Here is a 23,183-nt window from a genome sequence, read left to right as displayed (position 1 = left end):
GCTGACTATCACCCAAAAGTTGATACACTTTCACATGTTAGACAATAGTCCTAGGATAAGAACAGAATGGAAGCAACCAAGGAAACCATTTTGTTTTAACGTCAATCCTCACACTGTAAGTAGCTTTCATAGGTCTGCTATATTACCCCATATTATCAGCCTCCTATCGTAGAGAAGTAAGACAAAGGGAAAGGAGGGGTGACTGCATCACAGACCTCGTCCTCTGGACCTGAAGCCATTTGCAAAAATGAAGCTGTAGTGGAGGAAGAGATGCTGTGGTTCTTTAATACCTGGACCCAGAAAAGATTGTTCTGGTTTATGACCCTTCCAAAATACATCACCAAAGCTGTATAGCACTATGGAGCCACTGGAAAGCACCACTAAAAATGGTCAGAGAAGCTCTAAGAATGAAATGGAGCCTATCAGAATGCCAGAAAAGAAAAGAGAATGTCAGTGAAGGTGTGATGAAGGGACATCCAAATCCAATGAACTGACCAGATTTAATCTCTCAGGAAAAAAGGAGTGGAGAGTAGATATAAGGAAGAAGAATTTATCACTTGTTTTGCACCCAATGAAATGAAAGACAAAAAGGAATCTGTTGCAGTGGTATTGAGTTGCAGTGCCCTGGGGCAATGGTAGGTGAGTGACGGCAAAGAATTAGTCTTTAGTAGTGATTGCTGAATAAAGCCAGTATGATGACATCAAAAATTAAAATCATACAGCCAACTCCCCTTACTCTGATTTTATACTCATCTCTGATTAAAGTTGGAGAGAATGAACTGTAAATAGTGACTGTGGTCAAGAGCCTAGGAATAAGAAAGACACGGATCCACATCTTTCTTTTGCTGTGTGACCATGGACAAGTTACTTAACCACTCTACTTATTTTCCTTACCTATAAAATAGGGATGAAATACTAATCTCATATGGTTATGATGAGGGTCAATTGAGACAATGCCTATAAAAAATTTGCATAATGCTTGGCACTTAGTACAGGCTCTGTATTAGCTAAATGCTGTTTTCTGTTGTTTTCACTGAACTAGTCTCTGGCCAATTGATAGTTCTATTGTATTTATCAGTATAAGTTAATGATTTATATTATATATGTAATTATCTTGTATGTTGGTTAGTATAAGCCAGTTCTCTATAGTGTTTATATATCATGTGTCTCTTCACTAGTCTATCAGCTCTTTTGAGGATATCTTTGTACCTAACAGAGTGCCTGGTATCTGCAGATACATAATAATTTTTCAACTGATGTATTATTATGATATTGGATTGTGGCAGAAATTGTTTTCCTTTTTAGAGTTGCTTTTAATAATTTTACAAAGTTTTGCATTAATTCTCCCTCACGTCCAAGAACACAGTGAAGTGAGAGCCATAATGGTGTCACTGATTTGAATAGGAGAGAGAAAAAAGAAGAAAAATGTAAAACTAAGGTGAAAATATCTGCTCAAAGGAATGTCAGTAGCATTTCAGTGGAGCATAGGAAATGCTGCAAAAATACTCCCATCCTCTAAAAATTCATGGATTAAGTGGACCTATGAGTCAAAATATAGAAGTAGGGTTTTAACTATTTTAAATTTAATATGGATTGGGAATTCAGGTCTTCCCATTACTAACTTTAACAGGCTCAATAAACAGTCAAGTCCCTGTAAGGGGGGCTGAAATTGGGCTCCTTCAAATCTGGGGGAAGGAAGGGACAATTTGTGAATAGACTCTTAAAGAAAATAATTTTAAAATGAGTGAAGGAACTCAGGAGGAGCCGATCTTATGTAAGAGGATAGAAGCAAAGGAGATGTAAGCATTGAGGAAGAAACTTGGAACAGAGATAAAGAGAAGCTATGGGGAAAAGTGTAGTCTCTGTAATTTTAGTGTCGGTTGTATGAATGCTCAGAAAAGATGACAGGAACTCCTGGAATTTGGACTGAACTTAATTTGACAAATATTACTGAGTACCCATTTTGTGCAGCTGCTATAAGGAGAAGAAAAATAAAGCCCTCAGATTTGTGGTTACCAGAGTTGGGGGTAGGGGGGAACGGGAATTGGATGAAGACAGTCGAAAGGTACAAACTTCCAGTTATAATTTCCAGGGTTGTAATATACTATGTGAGAAATATAATTAACACTGCTGTATGTTAGATATGAAAGTTGCTAAGAGAGTAAATTTTAAGAGTTCTCATCACAAGGAAAAATGTATTTATATTTCTTTAATTCTGTATCTATATGAGATGATGGATGTTTACTAAATGTATTGTGGTCATCATTTCACAATATATATAAGGCAAATCATTAGGCTGTACACTTTAAACTTATACACTGCTGTATGTCAACCATAACAATAAAAAACATAGTTTCCCACAAAAAAAAAGAAAGAAAAATAAGTGAACAATTAATGAGGAGAGGAGAAATGAGAAAAGCACATTCTTAACTGTAAGGTAAAGTATAAAAAGTCACTCCGAGGGCTTCCCTGGTGGCGCAGTGGTTGGGAGTCCGCGTGCCAATGCAGGGGACACAGGTTCATGCCCTGGTCCGGGAGGATCCCACATGCCGCGGAGCGGCTGGGCCCATGAGCCATGGCCGCTGGGCCTGCGCGTCCGGAGCCTGTGCTCCGCAACGGGAGAGGCCACAACAGTGAGAGGCCCGCGTACCACAAAAAAAAAAAAAAAAAAAAAAAGTCAATCCGAAAAGAGCAAAGCAAAATGAAAGTGTAAAGGAAGACTGAAATTCACATTTACTTGAAGGACCAGATTAAGCTTTATGGAGGGAGGGTTGTTGGAGTCTGAGAGGGATTTTGGCAGGTGGAGATACAGAGTGTTCTATACAGAGAGGAGAGTTTCAATAGAATCAGGGATGGGCAAAGAGCAGGGAGGTCTTCGACAGTAGCAGGTAGGCATGACAACTTTGAGAAAGAAGAGTTGTGGGAATTTAAGTGAAAGAAAGCATATTTTGGAAGATCTTGCATATAAATTAGAGGCGTTGTATTCATTCTGCCAATGGGTGGGAATTACACATTTTGAGCACAAGAGCAATAGAGTTAGAGCTGTGGAAGGGCTTTAGGAAGATTCATCTGGCATAAGTGAGTTAGAGAGACTGGCAGAGAAGAACATTAGGATATTGCTGTGGTTCAGGCAAGGGGCCTTGAACTAGGAAGGATGGTGGCAGGGGGATGGAAGAGTGGGATAGATCACGAAGACACTGAGGAAGGAGAATCAAAATACTACCAACTAGTTGGATGTGGTATGAAGTTAAGAAGGTGACAGGATTAAAGATGACCTAGTGATACTGTGTCTGGATGCCTGGGAGACAGGCACAATACAAAATGAATAAACTTATTTCACTCTTCTCAAAAACACCCTAAGGAAAGAAATGAAAGACTATAAATATGTATTAGATATAAACTTACAGTTCTTGCTTCCTCCAGAGAGCTCTCTCCAATTCTTTTCTCTGTTTTGGTGTCCTTCAGTCCTATAGAATCCTCTTCTCCTCCTGGCTTGTTAAGAGAGGAGTTAATACAGTTCTGTTTAGCTCTTAAGATGTTAACTCTTTGCACATCAGAGCTTGAAGGCTGTGCTTTTTCCTCTATGTGTGTTGTGGTTGGAGCTAAAACATTCTTTAACATACCAACTTCTCAACTAAAATTAAAGCTGAAAATGTATTTATTTGATTTGAGATTAACAGAAATTTACTGGTGTTGGAGAATGATCTTTAAATCTCTTCTGAAGGGCAACAACAGTGGGAGATTTTCTGGAGCCCTGAGGACCTCTTTGAAGGGAACAAACTCTGCTCCATTGGTGGGATCACTGTGCCTGCTCAATCCATGTCTGCCAGGACCCTCTCAAGTAAAAGAATGTATATAATCCATTTCACTGTGACCATAGTTTCCAAACCAAATATTGGGATGTAATTATGCAACAACAGAAATTGACATTTGAAAATTAGATGTTCTTAAAAATTCTGCATGCTGGTCACTGCATTCATACTATATATTAAATGAAATATGGTCTAAATCGTTATATGATATTCTCTTTGTTATGCACACTCAGTGTTACATTGAAAAGGGATTTCCAGGAGGGTGAGCACATGTTTAACGGGCCCTGTGTGACTTCCCTATGTCCTATAAATAAAATAAAATAAAACGAGAGAGACAATTAGGATGTATACAAATTATCCAGAACACATAAATCTCCCAGTGAAAACAGGAAAATCCAACAAAATATGTTCCCAGGTCTAAATGACAGAATTATAAAAACTGGCCTTTTCTGTACCCAAGATTGCTTCTTGCTCAAGCAATTTCTTTCAAGAAGATCTTGGGTCTTCTCTCCTTTTTCGTATGATCTAACCAGAATTAGTGCTGGGCAAAATTTTGAAGTAGGCCAAGTTTGTGTTGGTAATTTTGCTGTCTTTTTTCTTAATCTCTAATTTTTTAAACATTTCCTCCTACCCCTTTCAGGCAATCAGTTACCTCCTGTTTTTTCCCCTGACAGCCTCATTATATTTTAGAGTGAATTTATACCATTTGATTTTTTTTCACTAGGCTTAATGTACTTCTAAATGTAGACTATAGGCTTTGTTCCACGTGGAAGGAATTTCAGTAATCAAGGAGTTGGAGGACTTCCCTGGTGGCACAGTGGTTAAGAATCCGTCTGTCAATGCAGGGGACATGGGTTCGATCCCTGGTCTGGGAAGATCCCACATGCCACAGAGCAACTAAGCCCATGTGCCACAACTACTGAACCTGCGCTCTAGAGCCTGCGAGCCTCAACTACTGAGCCCAAGTGCCGCAACTACTGAAGCCCGCGCGCCTAGAGCTCATGCTCCACAACAAGAGAAGCCACCGCAATGAGAAGCCTGCACACCACAATGAAGAGTAGCCCCCGCTCGCTGCAACTAGAGAAAGCCCGCGTGCAGCAATGAAGACTCAATGCAGCCAAAAATAAATAAATAAAATAAATAAATTGAAAAAAAAGGAGTCGGAGATATAATAACATTCTTTTGATTACAAAAGTAACACACATTCATGGTAGACATGAACAGAAAAAGAAAAAGAAAATTAAATGTATTAGTAATCCTAACACCCAGAGATAACTATGATTATCATTTTGATTTACATATGCATAAAGGCATACATAACACTTAAAATAAAAAACAGAATCATTTATTTTCTTTTTTAAATTTATTTTTAAAAATTTAGTAAAATACTCATAGAATTTACTATCTTAACCATTTTTAAGTGTATTTTCAATAGTGTTAAGTATTGTTAAAAAACAAAATTCAGGGCTTCCCTGGTGGCACAGTGGTTGAGAGTCCACCTGCCAATGCAGGAGACACAGGTTCGTGCCCTGGTCCGGGAAGATCCCACGTGCCACAGAGCGGCTGGGCTCGTGAAACATGGCCGCTGAGCCTGCGCATCCGGAGCCTGTGGTCTGCAACGGGAGAGGCCACAACAGTGAGAGGTCCGCGTACAGCAAAAAAAAAAAAAAAAAAAAAAATCAAGTTGAGTAAATTTTATACATCTTATTGGTTTTAATTCAACAATACATGAATCCGGCAGAATTCTATCTAGCTGACAGAAAGGAGCTCTAAGGAGCTGTACAAAAAGAAAGACTTTTATAGGCAGAAGGGAGTGGGAGCAAGGGAGTTGTACTGGACAAAAGAGTGGTTGGTTATTGCATCCTTTAGGGGACGGCAGGGGTCTATCAGGCAGATTACATAACGAGTGTGGATTAGGCAATTCTGACTGGCTGGTTTAAGATTCCATTTTTGGGAGAGCTGAAACTGTAATTAAGTCAAGTCTTGGTTTGGTAACATGGGACTTAGGATAAGCAACTCCATTTTGGGCCTGTTGTCTTGTTTTTAACAGTATATTCACATTGTTGTACAATCAATCTCCAGAACCTTTTTGTTTTACAAAACTGAAACTCTATGCCCATTAAACAACTCCCCATTTCCCCCTCCCCCCAGCCCTTGGCAACCACCATTCTACTTTGCTGTTTCTATGGGTTTGACTACTCTAGGTCATTTATTTTTAAAAAGTTTTTATTTTTCATTAACCAATATATAATTCACAATGAACATTTAAAAATATTATTAAATATTCTATTATATAATTTTAAATGGCTGTTTAATAGTCTATTCTATAAATGTATCATAATCAATTTAATCAATGCCCTATTGATGGGCATTTAGACGGATTTTTATTTTTTGCCATTCTAACCATATCACATTAAAAACCCTCATAGATAAATCCTTGCTTCCATCCACATTTATTTTTCTAAGATGAATTACTAAAAGTAGAATTGCTGACTCAAAGAGAATGCCTACTTTTAAGGTCTTTGATACTTATTTCCAAATTGTCCAACCAACTTTCAGAAAAGTGTACTAGTTTACACTTTTGTCAGCAGTATAGTATCCATTTCTTCTCATCTTAACATTAGGAGCATCTTTTTTATTTTAATACCTATTTCATAGACAAAAATACTAATTCACTGTCCTTTTAATATGCATTTCTTTGCTTGCTAGCTGCATTGAACTTTTAAAATATTTACTATCATTGTATATTTCTTTTAAGAGTCACTGATGTGTTAAGGATACTCGATGTTTTCATGTTTTCTATTTTGGTTATATGTCTGTTGTAAGTGTAAGTATTTTACACTCACACTTAAGAAATCTTAAAACAGATTTAAGAATGTATTTTTTAACATCATGGAAAAGTTTTATATACTAGACCTATGCTGTCCAAAATGGTAGCCACATGAGGTTATTAGGTATTTGAAATGTAGTTAGTGTGACTAAGGGATTGAGTTTTTAGTGTTATTTCATTTTTTTTCCCTTGTAGCTTTAAAAATACAACTTTACTAAGGTATATATTACACATGCCCATTTCAGGTGTAAAACACAATGAATTTTTAAAGTAACTTCACTGACTAATGCAACCATCACCATAAATCACTTTTAGTACATTTTCATTCTCCAATTTTATTTACTTTAAATTGAAAATTGAAAAATGATACTTGATTTAGTTACTAGAAACCATACTCACACAAGCTTAATAAAGCTTTTGTTTACTTTTCAGGACTCAGATAAAAGGGAAGGGACTTTAATGATCTCTTCTCCATTGATCAAATTTGCCATTTCAAATGCATGCCACCTTTCTTTGTGCTAAATTATCCCTAATTCAGCATTTCTTCACATTCCCCAAATTTACCATTTTTTGACTCCTACCATTCTGTTTTTACCACTCCCCAGAAGGGAACGGTAGTCAGGGTTCTTTGAACAATGAGAAAGTGAGCAAGGGAGTATGTTCTAGGTTTTAGGTATCTGAATATAAATTGAGATGACAAAAAGGCAGTATTCTGAGGGTGGAGTTGTGGAATAGGTAGTAATAAAAGATAAGAATCATTTATTGTAAGAGTTGCCATATGATCCAGCAATCCCACTCCTGGGCATATATCTGGACAAAACTATAATTCAAAAAGAAACATGCACCCCTATGTTCATAGCAGCACTATTTACAACAGCCAAGACATAGAAGCAACCTAAATGTCCACCAACAGATGAATGGATAAAGAAGATGTGGTACATATATACAATGGAATATTACTCAGCCATAAAAAAGAATGAAATAACGCCATCTGCTGCAACATTGATGGACCTAGAGATTATCATACAAAGTGAAGTAAGTCAGAAAGAGAAACACAAATACCATATGATATCACTTACATGTGGAATCTAAAATATGACACAAATGAATTTACCTACAAAACAGAAACAGACTCACGGACATAGAGAACAGACTTGTGGTTGCCAAGGGGGAGGGGGTGAGGGAGGGATGAACTAGGAGTTTGGGATTAGCAGATGCGAACTATTATATATAAAATGTATAAACAATAAGGTTCTAGTGTACAGCACAGGGAGCTATATTTAATATCCTGTCATAAACCATAATGGAAAAGAGTATGAAAAAGAATATATATGTATGTATAACTGAATCACTTTGCTGTACAGCAGAAATTAACATATTATAAATCAACTATACTTCAATAAAATAAAGTATAGAAAAAAGAGAATCACTCTATTGTAATGTTCCTCAGACATTAAGAAAGTTCTCCAAAATTATGTTTAAAAACTCCCTGAGTATATTTTATCATCGTCGGTCATATGAAAGATAATTACTATGTGAAATAAAATTTCATATTTGAAAGGATTTGGGCCAGTTCACATAGTATTTTTATAACATTTAGATGTTTGCTCAAAAGGTCAATTTCTACCATCATAGTATAATAAAATAAGCACTGATTATGAAATGTAAGTCTTGTCAACTGAAAAGCACTTCGTAAGCTGTACAAAGATTAGCTTAATGAAAAATTACCAGAGGATAAAATCTTGTGCTTCAGAGCCAGAAGGAGAACAGATGGCAAGAGTGTTAAAGAAGGCTTAACCTGCAAGAAACCAGATTTAGGTCATTGCTGGGATGAAAATTAGAAGAGACGCAAAGAAGACAAAGGAAAAAAAATGGAGAAAAACATTTAGTAGGAAGGGGAAAAAAGAAACTGAGGAAATAAGAAAGAAATAGAAAGTCTTCTTCAGTCATTTATTTTCACATTTCCTTGAAGGGGCTGGGGCCTATATTATATAGATTCCATAGTACCCTGTACTTATATTTAGTAGCACTTGATACAATTTATTATAAGCAATTGACCAATTATTCATTTAATACTTGACTCTGTTCTGAAGATCAGGGACTATCTCTATTTTGTTTACTTCTATGTTCTTGTGACCTGGCATAGTACTTGGCACAGTGCTTATTAAAGAGCATGTACTTTATAAATATTTGTTCAATAAATGCGTAAAATTTTTTCACCTTGGCAAATCTTACATTATTAATAACTATGTAATGGTTATATGCACACATTCTAGAATCAGACTTCCTAGAGTCAGAATCTTAGCTCCATCAAAAACTAGCTGTGCCAAAGACCTAAATGTAAGGCCAGACACTATCAAACTCTTAGAGGAAAACATAAGCAGAACACTCTATGACATAAATCACAGCAAGATCCTTTTTGACCCACCTCCTAGAGAAATGGAAATAAAAACAAAAATAAACAAATGGGACCTAATGAAGCTTAAAAGCTTTTGCACAGCAAAGGAAACCATAAACAAGACCAAAAGACAACGCTTAGAATGGGAGAAAATATTTGCAAATCAAGCAACTGACAAAGGATTAATCTCCAAAATTTACAAGCAGCTCATGCAGTTCAATAATAAAAAAAACACAAACAACCCGGGCTTCCCTGGTGGCGCAGTGGTTGAGAGTATGCCTGCCGATGCAGGGGACACGGGTTCGTGCCCCGGTCCGGGAAGATCCCACATGCCGTGGAGCGGCTACGCTCGTGAGCCATGGCCGCTGAGCCTGCGCGTCTGGAGCCTGTGCTCCGCAACGGGAGAGGCCGCAACGGTGAGAGGCCCGCGTACCGCAAAAAAAAAAAACCCAAAACCAAAAAACAAACAACTCAATCCAAAAATGCGCAGAAGACCTAACAAAGAAGATATACAGATTGCCAACAAACGCATGAAAGAATGCTCAACATCGTTAATCATTAGAGAAATGCAAATCAAAACTATGATGAGATATCATCTCACACCGGTCAGAATGGCCATCATCAAAAAATCTAGAAACAATAAATGCTGGAGAGGGTGTGGAGAAAAGGGAACCCTCTTGCACTGTTGGTGGGAATGTAAATTGATACAGCCACTACGGAGAACAGTATGGAGGTTCCTTAAAAAACTAAAAATAGAATTACCATATGACCCAGCAATCCCACTACTGGGCATATACCCTGAGAAAACCATAATTCAAGAAGAGTCATGTACCAAAATGTGCATTGCAGCTCTATTTACAATAGCCAGGACACAGAAGCAACCTAAGTGTCCATCAACAGATGAATGGATAAAGAAGATGTGGCACATATATACAATGGACTATTACTCAGCCATAAAAAGAAATGAAATTGAGTTATCTGTAGTGAGGTGGATGGACCTAGAGTCTGTCATACAGAATGAAGTAAGTCAGAAAGAGAAAAACAAATACCGTGTGCTAACACATATACGCGGAATCTAAGAAAAAAAAAAAGGTCATGAAGAACCTAGGGGTAAGATGGGAATAAAGACACAGACCTACTAGAGAATGGACTTGAGGATATGGGGAGGGGGAAGGGTAAGCTGGGACAAAGTGAGAGAGTGGCATGGACATATATACACTACCAAAGTCATTTGCCTAAGGTGGCACAGCTAGTTTTTTTTTTTTCTGCCTTTTTTTTTTAACATCTTTATTGGAGTATAATTGCTTTACAATGGTGTGTTAGTTTCTGCTTTATAACAAAGTGAATCAGTTATACATATACATATACACTACCAAACATAAAATAGATAGCTAGTGGGAAGCGGCCGCATAGCACAGGGAGATCAGCTCCATGCTTTGTGACCACCTAGAGGGGTGGGATAAGGGAGGGTGGGAGGGAGGGAGACGCAAGAGGGAAGAGATATGGGAACATATGTATATGTATAACTGATTCACTTTGTTATAAAGCAGAAACTAACACACCATTGTAAAGCAATTATACTCCAATAAAGATGTTAAAAAAAAAAGGCAGAAAAAAAAAACTAGCTGTGCCACCTTAGGCAAATGACTTAACTTCTCTGTGATTTAGTTTCCTCATCTTTAAAATGGGGATAATAAAATGCCAGATGAAAAGTGCTTCACACAGTTACATAAAAGTTATCTATTTTGGGCCTCCCTGGTGGCGCAGTGGTTGAGAGTCCGCCTGCCGATGCAGGGGATACGGGTTCGTGCCCCGGTTTGGGAGGATCCCATATGCCGCGGAGCAGCTGGGCCCGTGAGCCATGGCCGCTGAGCCTGCGCGTCCGGAGCCTGTGCTCCGCAACGGGAGAGGCCACAACAGTGAGAGGCCCGCGTACGGAAAAAAAAAAAAAAAAAAGTTATCTATTTTTTTATTACTAACATAATGATGGCCAATAATACTTAAAATCAAATACTACCCAACCTCAAAACCACTAGATGTCATGATTCTGAATTGCTTTAATCTTTCTAATTTTTCCAAACTTTGTAGATAAAGATTTTTTGCTTACTTATTTTTTAATTTTTTAAGCTCAGGGTTTTGGTTATTAAGAAAAAGAGATGAAAGAAGTCCCTGATTACAGATTAATGATGATAATATTCTGGTAAAAATAAGTCCATGTATACATTTTTTAAAAATCTGTAAAAATCTACACCAAATAGTTAAGAATGTATATTTTTGGAGGACAGATCACATAGAAGCTTTCACTCTTTCTGTATTTCAGTTTTTTACAATAACCACAAATTATCAGAAAAAAGCAAATGCGGGACTTCCTTGGTGGTCCAGTGGGTAAGACTCCGGGCTCCCAATGCAGGGAGCCCAGGGTTCGATCCCTGGTTGGGGAACTAGATCCCACATGTGTGCTGCAACTAAGAAAGTCCACATTCTGCAACTAAGGAGTCCGCATGCTGCAACTAAAAGATCCCGCAGGCTGCAATGAAGATCCCACGTGCCACAACTAAGACCCAGTGCAGCCAAAATAAATAAATAAATATTTTTTTAAAAAGAAAGAAAAAAAAGCACATAGGATATGTCCATTTGGAAAGCTTTAAAATAAAGAGAAAAAACAAAACACTAGAAGACTTGAGAAGGTGTATATCCAAAGTGACCAATAATTTTATTATCAGTGTTTAAACCTTTTTTGCAGAATCTATGTCTGTTGGAGGACAGCAAGGGCTGCCTAGGCATAGGGTCTTGTGGAAGGGATAACACTGATAGGTAATGAGGGGCCAGTCAGGGAAGAGCTGTGAATGAAACAGTGAAAATGGAGGACTGGAATAGAGTGCTATTATAGGATTTTAGTGTGGGAGTCACACAATAAAGCTGAACGCTTTCAAATGATTACCATGACAGCAGTTTGCAGGATCAGCTTGGGGGACAGACTCAATGTGGGAGAAACAGGATGCAGTCAAAGAGTAAGGCTCTTGAAAGGGGTGTGTAATATATTTATCATGTCATTTTTCAGGTAGAATATGGTTGCCTATAGCAGATAGGTTGCCAACAGTCAGAAAGGTCTCCAAATTAGTGTAAAGAAGGATAAAGTAGCGTTGGGTATTAGAAAGCTCTGTGAAGTTTAAATTAAGTGCTTTGTCTGGATCCATCAGAGACCACCCCTCACTCTCCAGTGAAGTTGCTTATGATATCCTTGGATGATAAAGGATGTAGAGGAAGAGAAGCAATGATGATTGTACTAGTAAAGTCCATTTGACTTGTTGAATGGAATAGGTAGATAATTAGGTATGCTGAGGGTGTGTAGGATGATAAATATTGAGGAAAATATTCAGCTAATAAGTTAGGTAAAAAGCAAATTAGGCATTTATAGCTGTTGCTGCTTTTCCTTTCGTCTCCTTCCTCTTGACAGGTGGCTTAGAACTTTGAGGAGGGAAAGTTGCAGGGGATACATTATTCTGGCAATACCTCTAAGCCACATAAAGCCTTGTTCAAAGAGAATTACTTCTTGAATTAGAGACAAAAGTACAGTTTTGTTTTTTCTCTTTAGCCCAAGGTAAGGAGTTACTGTTTCTGTTTCCTTATCTCTTCCCCTACTTCCCCTTCATTGCTGGAGTCTGGCTCATGGCTTTCTTTCTACATACACAGCCACCTAATAAAAGCATTCAGCTTTAGAAGTTTAAGGGTGTTTAGAGTAAGCAGAAGAGATAAAGGGAACTTCCTCCACTCCATTTCACCCACCTAAGTTTACAGAGCCTTAAAACCAGAAAGTCCTGAATGTTTATTGTCAACATGGTGCTTTGCATTCTGCCTTGTATTATGCTACTTTTGCACTTGTTTTCTCATCCTTAGTAAATTCAAGCTACCTGATGGAGGGACTAGATGTTAATTCTTCTGGTATCCTCCACTTCCACCCCATCTAGCATAGGGGTGAACTCCTTGAAAACATAAATGCTGTCTCTGAAGTACTTCCCTTGCACCAAATACAGTGTTGGTTAATAAGTAGGTCATGATAAAGATCATGCAGTAAAACTGATTTCCGGTAAAATGAATTTAAGTACTTTTCATTAACATTTTATAGACATTTTTATTCTATGAGAACAGTGAGTAATAAAACATGCTAGTGTTTATTTATGTTTACTTAAGTCAGGAATTACATGTCAATCAAGCCTCACAGTATCTGGGTCCTTCTGAATAAGTGCTATATAAAATATTTAATAAAGAAAGGATAGTCTACCTGTTTGTCCTGGGAAAAGAACAATTTCCCCTGATAAATAAAAGCTAATGATTAATTACTTTAACATGAATTTCAGACACTCTGTTTAAGGTCCTAGGACATGTAGTAGGAGAGAAAATAAGAATGTACATGTACAGAGAGAAATAAGAATTAAACTCTGCAATCGAAAGACACACTGGGACTTCCCTGGTGGTCCAGTGGTTAAGAATCCGCCTTTCAATGCAGGGGATGTGGGTTCGATCCCTGGTCAGGGAACTAAGATTCCACATGTCACGGGGCAACTAAGCCCATGTGCCACAGCTACTGAGCCCGCGTGCCACAACTAGAGAGCTCACATGGCACAATGAAGAGCCCTCATGCCACAAGGAAGGCCTGATGAAGCCAAATAAATAAATAAATATTAAAAATAAAAATAAAAAAAGACGTACTATCCAGAAGGGGAGAAGAGACAAGTGTAAAATTAACCACAGTGCGATGAGGTCGTTTTAAATAAACTGCAATGTGGCAATTGAGCTGAGGCTTTAAGTACTTGGAGATGTTTTCCCTCTGATTACTTGTTCAAAGTCGACAATTTGAAAAATATAGAAAAGCACAAGGAAGTGAAAAAAAAAAAGCACACGTAGTTCTCCCACCAAGAGAGAACCACTATTAACATTTTAGTATATTTTTTCTTACATGCTTTTTGGTTTTGCTTTTTAAATCTGCTTAAAGCAATATATGCATATGGCAAATAACTCAAAACAGTACAGAAAGGCATACCAACGAAAAAGGCATAAGGTTTGCTCTCCAAATGTATGTCAAAATAAATTTCTAGGCCCAAGATGGAGTCGCTCCTGCTGGGGGTGTCACATCAGCAAACCGAAACTTCATGTTCCTGTAAAGGCTCAGCTTGACCAGAGACGCAGTACATCCAGTCAGCCAATCCTCAAACGCCATATTTCTGGGCTCTATACTTATTTCCTTGTTCCTTAATCTTTCTAAATAAGGTCATATTCACAACCCCAGCCAATCCCGCCCTGATTGCCTTTGCCGCTTCTAATGCTGCATAAAACTCACTCTTGCTCAAACTCCCTGGGGGAGTGCTCCATGGCTTGTGAGTCACTGTACTCTTCAAACCATGGATTGTTTTCCTTTGAGTAAAGGAGATTAAACTCGTTACTAAATTGTCTTAATTTTCTCCTTTGACAGGTAAGTTTCCTTGTGAACCTCTCTGAAATTCAGAATTAATTCAAAACTAATGCATACAACTGTATTCACATATGCATATATTCCTTAAAATGTATACAGATGGTATCACATTCTCTAGTGTTCTGCATCTTGCGTGCCCTAACTACAAAGAGAAATATCTTTCATTCCCAGCACAGCTGGTCCTATTCCATTGCGTGCATGGCTGCTATAATACAACCAGAGGGACTGCAGTGCAGACGACGCCAGTAGGTGGGGGACGGGCCATTTCAGGGTGAGGGGAATTAAGGGACCAGATTTCGGGGACAGGCAGGGGAGAGCTAGCCGGATAAGCCAATTTGGTTGACATGTAGGGTATTAGTGAGATGATTTGGGGCCAGAGGATGGGTGCTGTAGTATGTTGCAGGCCAGCATTTTGGACTTTCTTTACCTTTTGTGGTGGAGAGGTAAGGAAGTCAGTTGTTTTGGCCGAGACATGGGTTGTCTGAAGAAGGGCTTGACAGGCTGAGAAGTGTCCAGGAAGGAGCTCTAGGGTTGGAAAAACTGCAGGGCTGGTTAGTTTTCTGGTCTTTAGTTCCCCCCCTACTCTAAGAAAAGTGTTTTCTTTATCCACACCGCAGGACAGAGAACTAACTTAGAGAGCTTTTCCTTTTACCTATACCCGGGGAAAGGGCGGATCCTCCCAGCCGCTAGCAAACAAAACCCAGCAATCCTTCCCCGCCCTTCCCCCCCTCCGCCGCGGGAATTCCGAGATCCGGGCGGGCCTTCTACTAGGCTCTCTGAGGAGCACAGATAGGATCCCGCGGCCGCCAATCAGACCTTCCGGATACCCGGATGTGAAGCGGTGCGCGGTACAAAGGCAAGTTTCCACCCAGCGCTCCGTCAGGTACAGTGGCCAATAAGCATTTCTCAGGCGATAAATGACAGGAAAAGTGACCAGTTACAAACTAGCTTCTCTCACGCATGTGGAAATTCGCTAGGTTAGTCTAACCCACTACTAATTATGATTGGATAGAATTGTGAGGAACTGTAAAACTGTCTAATTAGAAGCGGGAGCGAGAAAAGTCGCAGCCAATAGGAGGATTCCCAGGAGTGGGGCGGGGGTTAGGCCTTCGCCTCGGCGGCAGAGGAGACGCGGGGGCCATTTTGTGAAGAGGCGAAGGCTGAGCGGTTGCGGCTGTGTTGCGGACCTCGAGCAGCAGTCGGCTTCTTCGCGTAGAACTCGGGAGTAGGAGATTCAGAATCGAATCTCTTCTCCCTTCCCCCTCCTGGTAAGTGGAGGGGCGGAAGCTGGGGAGGCGCTGGGTTTCTCGGGGAACGCGAGGGGGGGTGTAGGAGAGAAGACGAGGGAACCCTTCCCTCGGTAAAGTACGTAGGCCCCCATTTATTTTATTTGCTTTGGGGGATTAGGTCTTAACACGCGCGAGAGTTTTATAGGCCTCAGCCCTTGCGTAGATTTTTAACCTAGTGTCCTCTAGGCCACAATCGGCAGGGAAAATGGCCCTTTTCTTTTTCGCTCTCCTGCGTTAACGTATGCTGTCCTTTTATTTTCTATGACCATGAAGACTTCTAAGAGATGACGAAAGGGACGATCGAGATGCTCATTAATGTAGTTCAAGTTAATGTAGTGCCGATGCCTCCTGTTAAATTTCAGTATTGAGCGGGGGGTGGGGGAGGGTTATCAAGCAGATATTTATTGTAACGCAAGCTTCTAAATTCTGGAGGGCACCTCAGGGTTTAAGAATAGTAAATATTATAACAATAGATTTAATATTTTACTGATTATTTTATTTTACTGCTTTCTGAAGAAATGATGGACCTCGAAATGGTTATTTTCAATTTCATTTTTTAAATTGTAATCTCATTTACGTATTAACAGTAATAATTAAAGGTGGCTTTTTATCTGCAGGTTACAAATCACTTGAAATATATAAGTTAGTGGAACTTGCTTGAGGTAGGTATTACTATCTTTCTCAGATAGGAACCGAGGCGTGAAAGTTGATTGCCAGGGTCATATTAAATCAGTAGCAGAACTAGTAAGGAATTTGGCCACCAGCTTAAGTCAAGTGGCTTTACCTATTGGAATAGTAGGTATTAAAATTACTATATTTGAATCTTTACAAGAACCTAATTACAACAACACTAGCGGTAACTAGAAATTCCCAAATTATCTTGGGAAAATGTTAAATTACGAGAATTGCGTTTATTATTAATGTAACGTCCTAAGATGATAAAGTTTGACTTTCAGGATACTCTGGCATTAATTTTCCAGACCATCCCAACTTTGGCAAAAATGCATAACTATATGCTTTTTTTAAGCAAGTATTACAGTGCTTACTACTTACTAGGTCCTGAAACTTACTAAAGTTTTTTGCTAAGTTCGTAGAAATTACATAGGTTTATAAGTAATATCACATTGACTTATCCAAGAAATCGCTTTTTTTAACCCTTGTCTAAGATTTAGTTGATTTTATTTTTCATAATGTGTTACTGTCACAAAAAGTAATATTAAGTACAGTTTAAACCAATACTGTGGGGTAAATTCACGCCGTAGGAAACGTGTTTGATAGAAACTAAAAGTACTCTTATTCTACATAGCTATGCATTTGTTGACCCCTCACCATGTAAATACTGTAATAGGGATCAAAAGCATTGCCTTTAAAAAAAAAAAAAAAGCCCAAGTATATTATTACATGGACTTAAAGCTAAAGTTAAGTGCAGAACTGTTAGAAGTGAGATAAGGGCAGTGACTGGTTAATTTAGGAAACCATACACCTAATGTATTGTTGGCAAATAATGAGAAATGTAAGAAATTAGTAGTTAAGAACAACTATTGATGGGAATTGAAATTAACTGAAGGGCACTTTTCTTGCCTTGAGATGTTAGAAATATGGATTCCTTAGGATCAGCATGTACCAAGGTAACACTTCCTTTGATTTAATACTCATCTGGAATGATTTGGCCACAAAATTAATATCTGAAACAATTCTAGATTTGATTTCAAATAGATAGGCATAAGTAACATTTACGTGTTGGTTGGAGAGAGGAAGGATTTAAGAAGGTTGAGTAAGTTACAGGTCTTCTGACCTTTTTCTGTTTCCCATGCTCATGCCTGGGGAAGGCCTGGTGGTGTTTGCTGTTCCTTTGTAAACACACCTTATTATTTGTGATTACGTCTCTAGAGGGTTTCACATAGCGTTGGACCTTGTTTTGGATGGAATTGCTGTTAGAAACAGACAAGGAATTAACTCCAAAACAGCTAGTAATTCTAATCTTAAAGATTGATTATATTAACTGGTGAATGTGTGAGATTTAAGTGGTGAATGTGACGGTTGAAAGAACCTTGCCCTAGGAGTTAAGAGAACTGGATTTTTCCCGCCCTGTTGATTATTACCTGACGGGCAAATCAGTTAAACTTTCTGGAATGCAGTTTTATACTTACAAGGGGGCTTATACATCTTACCTGTATTAATTTCTACTTTCTGTAACTCAGAATGTCATTTGTTGCCAGAAAGCTAAAAAGTGTACAGAAACAGTTTTATTATTGACAGTAGTTTTTGTATATTAGTTATTACTGGTAACTGCCTTAACAATATCTGTCTTCAAGTAATTTTATTAGTTATCTTTGAGGAGCATTATGTGGTCATACTTAATATGTACTCATTCATTCTCATTGGGATTAGGGAAGTTTAAGGTTTTGTACATAATAGATTTACTAGAGAACTGACTTCGGTGACAACTGCATGTGTTCTCTTAGATATTGGAAATCTGGGGTTTATAAAGGGGAAAAGGATTACTATAGGGTTTTACAGTATAATATAGCATTTACTATGATATGTTATAATGTTCTCGTATTTATTTTATATCGATCTTAACTAGAGGATAGAGATTCCTTATTAAACTCCACACAGTAGTTCTTAAACATGAGCAGACATTAGAATCAGCCAGGGGGCTGGTTAAAACAGATTGCTGAGCTCTCCACCACCACTTTCTAATTAAGTAAGCCTGGGGTAGGCCCTGCTAATTTGCATTTCTAATAAGTGCCACGTGATGCTGGTTGGCAGCCCTTACTTTGAGAATACCCCTTTAGAAGAAGGATCCAAATCTCCCAGGGATTTGACAAAGTATAAACTAGGTATACTGTTAATTACAAAGATTACAGTTAGGTGCTGAAGTTAGTTGGTCACTTTTATGAGTGGTAGCTCATCACCTTAACATCTTGGGAGACTGCTTCTTGATTTTGAAAGATGTAAATGTTTTCACATTAGTTGCTGCTTTTTTTTTTTTTTTGCGGTATGCGGGCCTCTCACTGTTGTGGCTTCTCCCGTGGCGGAGCACAGACTCCGGATGCGCAGGCCCAGCGGCCATGGCTCACGGGCCCAGCCGCTCCACAGCATGTGGGATCCTCCCGAACCTGGGCACGAACCCGTGTCCCCTGCATCGACAGGCGGACTCTCAACCACTGCGCCACCAGGCAAGCCCAGTTGCTGCTTTTTAAGCTTATGTCTTGTAACACTGGTGCAAAGGATTTGTTTGTAGATGAGTCACAGTTACATAACATATCCTGAAATTTTTGAGTACCAGGTTCAGGCTGTGACTCCAAAGACGAAAATTGAATGTTTCACCATAATTGAACATCCCTAACAGTTACTCAGAGGAGGTAACATTCAAATACTGTACATTTTCTGTGTACATTTAGTTTAACATTTTGTACAATTTAACACATCAGTCTAAGCATAAAAGTAACTTACATGTCAGGCCTAAACTGGTCTGCTACTAGTTAAAAATTTACAGTTATAATTTTAGAGTTACAGTACCTGTTGCTGTCAAAATTCATACGTAATTGACTCGAGCAACACTTTTTAAAAGCACAGCTTAAAATTTTTTAGTTTACTGACATTTGAAAAGGAGACTAAAATCTCATGACTGGATATTGAAATGCAGGTATGATCATTCTTACTTGCTCAAAGACCTGCAATCTAATTGCAAATCTTGTTGTAGCTGATGAAACACCCAGTCTGTCGTGGTGGTATTATGTATCAGATTCTTAGAACTCCTATCTTGGAATTAGCTGTATGTTCTAGTTTATAAACAGTGGGACCACAGAAATAAATTCTTTAAGGACCATAATTTACTTTTCATCTGTTTTATGACATTAAATATTCAGTAGCCATAATAATCTTTTTTCCTTCATTTGATTTTTTTTTCATTCTGTTATTGAGGGTGTTAATGTGCTCCTTATTTAAATCATCTTTCCCCCTGATAGGTTCTGTCAGGTCTTTTGGTTTGACCACTTATTGGTTTTGAAACTAGATGTCATTTCTAGTATGTATCTTCAGGGTAGACCATTCCCCTTCAGTTTGTATCATAGTAAAAGCTACATGGACTTAAAACCCATGAATCTGCTTCATAATCTTGATATTTGACATTTGCTCACTTCTTCCTCTGCTGACATGGTTTTTCTATATTTTCTTTGCCCAAACTGCTGATTATCAGATTGAATGTTCGAATGTGGACCTTTTTTTGAGACCCTTAAGGGAATACAGGTGCATATTTAGTCAACTTTAGGCACCTGCTGACATTGAAGAATTGTGAGGACAGGCACTGGTAGAGGCGATGATTCTATAGAAGCTCTCCCCATCCCAGTGGGATGTATGCTTTACCAAAATGTGTTAGATGCAGTGGACAGATGTTTCTGTCTTGGGGGTTTAGGGCACAACATTTCTGAGGAACTCTGACTCAATCTGTCCCTTCTCCTTTCACAGGGCAGCAAGGCGAACCCCATCCCTACTCACTGGAGCTCAGCTTTGATTTTTAACCTCCCTTCCCCACCCTTCCAGAACACACACATTCCCATTCCAAAACTGATTTTATAAAGACATTTTAAACATAATGATGCAACTTGGTGTGCACTACGGCAAATTTACAGGTGTTTTTTTTTTAATTGTTTCCAAAAACGGGACTTGGATTTAAGATGTAATTTTTAAATTTCTATTTCTATTTTTTCTGCAGCAGTTGGGTAGGAGGAGGAGGAGCCTTTTAGCCTCTCATAAACTGACCTCTCAACTTCCTCGTGTATTTTTAAGTTTGATTGATGATGTGGAAAGGGCTTTGCTTGTCTGCTACTGAGAACTTTACCCTTGCGGTTTTTGTGGAAACTGCTTTTGGAAAGAGAAAAGAAATGAACTTTACTGACTTGACATTTTTGCACCTCCCGTTTTTCTAATCTGGGCTATTTTTATTTTTGTTTTTTTACAGTGAGATTTTTTTGATCTTCAGCTACAGTAAGTTATTCCAATTTTTTTTTTACATTTTTCCTGACTTTCCGCTGATTTCCTTTTTATTGTTGTTACTAGTTACTATTATTATTTATTATTATACTTAATGATGGTGATGATGATGATGATAATGACACTGATGATTTTTAACCGGATTAAAATCGAGTTTTTCTGAATGTTCATAAGAATTTCTCCGGCCTCCTGATTGACTTTGGAGTTTTGCATCTTGGGAGAGAAAGTGAAGGCATTAGCATTTTTAAGTGGATTGATCGCATAAACCTTTTCTCTCCCAACCCACCCCCCCCCACCCCACCCTCCCCTCCCCTCCCCACCCTCATCCCCTTCCCCACGCTCGAAAGAATTTTACTGGCTGTTAAGTCTGTGACCTTATTTTTCCTGATCTTTAACTTAACTGTTTTAGAGCATCTCTGGACGTCGTCTGTATTTTTAATTTTTTTATTTTTGTTTTTTTTATTTTTAATCTTTCATTTGTTAAATTTTTAAACTGTGCTGCAATAAAATGTGTGTGGTACTACTTAACACCTAAGTTGGTGATGGCATTTTCCCAGAAAGCCATCTCCCTCCTGTTTCCCTTGAAATCCCATCCTGCTTTTCCTGTACACTACCCCTCACAAACCACAAGCTGCAGCAACATGGATGCCCAGCCTGGAGCAGCAGCAGCCAGGATGACCTGGAGCCAGGGGGGCCTTCGGAACAGATGCACACCCTTCCTGGGTGATGGTAAGAGGTGTGAGGTCCACTTGGTTTCATTGGAGAGACTAGGAAATACACTGGTTTAAGTTTAGTTGATGTGGTGTAGGTGATCGCTTCTACCTGGAAATGTTTGGGTTAAGGCTTTTGTGCGTATCTCGAGATGTTTCCTAAGGGAGACCACTTCAGGGTTTTGTAAACTAATGGAATTATGAGTGTCAAACTGGGACTTGCTGAGAGTTTTTCATATATGGAAAGAGCAGCTGAAGTTCGCATATACTTTAGAATGAAGACGACTTGTTTTAATGATTAGCAACAAGACAGACATATTAGGTGGTACTTTTTCTTAGCTTATTGTAAGTCAGCAAAAATTTTCTGTCATTTAGAGTAATCTTCCTTGGGTCTGTGACAACAATTTTGGATTGTATTCTGTTTAGACTGTTTTTTATCATTAAAATTTAACGTGAATCAAAGCACAAGAAGCATGCTGTGATACTGAAATGCTATCTCACTGGAAGGTTTTTTTTTTTTAAATAAAAAGATAAAATACTTTCCTCAGAAAGCAGGAAAATCTGTATAATCTCTGTGTCCAAATCAGGAAAGATCTAGGAGTGACCTCTTTTTCAGTGATGACTTGTGGCCCAGCTAGGTATTGGGGAATCCACTGTGTTCCCAAGGGTAATAAGAAAGAATGAATCTCGTCTATTCACAAGAAATATGCAGAGATTAATAAGGATGTGGATAGCCAAGGAGTTGAGAATATTAGCAACCTGTAGTATTTTACTGAGAACAGTGGAATATTTTGATAACTCACTTTAGAGTTGCTTTAATAGATTTTGAGCTGGAATGGGGCAGGGAGGAGAAGTAGAGTGATTTTTAAAGGTATATTTAGTTCTGTGGGTACTAGGGTAGATCACATTCTTGACCCCTTCCCTTACTCATTCTGAAAGAGTAAAATCTAAAGTGAACACTGAAGGCAACCTCAAAGGAAAACAGAATGGGAGAAAGTTAAGTAAAATGTCCTGAGGTTATCTGGAAGAGGGATGGAAAATTTTCTTTTATAGGTCCAAGTTTTACTGATACCCTCTTTTGTATGAAAGCTGTTTCTACCTCTCTGTTTCTGTTACTGTCATTGTGTGGCTGTTGTTCACTATAGGTTCAGCTTAATTTCTTAATTTTACAAATCCATTTTATGGGTCATGTTCTTCTGGTTTTGGGGATGCAAAAAGGTATAATAGTTCTTCAGGGACTCATAGCCTTGTGAGGGAGACATATGGATGAGATAATGTTACCATGTGATAGAGGTGGGCACAGAGGCTAGAGCCATGCAAAGGTGGGTACCTAATTGACTCTTTTAAGAGGTCGGGAAATGCTTTTAAGAGAAAGGGAGCTGAACTGAATCTTAGAGAGTTAAGGCCAGATTATAAAAATTTTAATGCCATGCTAAGCAGTTTGTATTTTATCCAGAAACCAGTGGTGAACTATTGAAAGATTCTAAACTGGGGAGTGACATCAGATTTTCATTTTTAGAAGTGTCATCTGATAGCAGTGTGGAAATGGCATAGAGGAGAATAAGATTGGAGTAGGTGATAAATAAGGAAGATACTAAAATAGAAGGAAGAATAATGACCTGGCCTGGACAAAAGCAGTGGTATTGGGATTAGAAGGGGGTAAATTTAGGAGGATT

At 38.5% G+C, this 23,183-nt stretch overlaps 1 protein-coding gene across 1 annotated transcript in view; it reads left to right on the top strand.

Moving 5' to 3' along the window:
* The first annotated feature begins 15,641 nt into the window (after positions 1-15,641).
* The window catches only part of HNRNPC (heterogeneous nuclear ribonucleoprotein C), a 47,217-nt gene continuing 39,675 nt past the window's right edge, over positions 15,642-23,183 (top strand). The window contains exons 1-2 of the mRNA XM_082619429.1: positions 15,642-15,778; positions 20,273-20,791. The gene's annotated coding sequence lies outside the window, so the exon portion shown is untranslated. The remainder of the gene's footprint in view (positions 15,779-20,272; positions 20,792-23,183) is intronic.

Source organism: Mesoplodon mirus (assembly GCF_964341445.2).
Source record: "Mesoplodon mirus genome assembly, chromosome: 4".
Classification (NCBI taxonomy): domain Eukaryota; kingdom Metazoa; phylum Chordata; class Mammalia; order Artiodactyla; family Ziphiidae; genus Mesoplodon; species Mesoplodon mirus.
The sequence above is the reverse complement of the archived record's forward strand: the minus strand, read 5'-3'. Positions and strand labels throughout refer to the sequence as shown.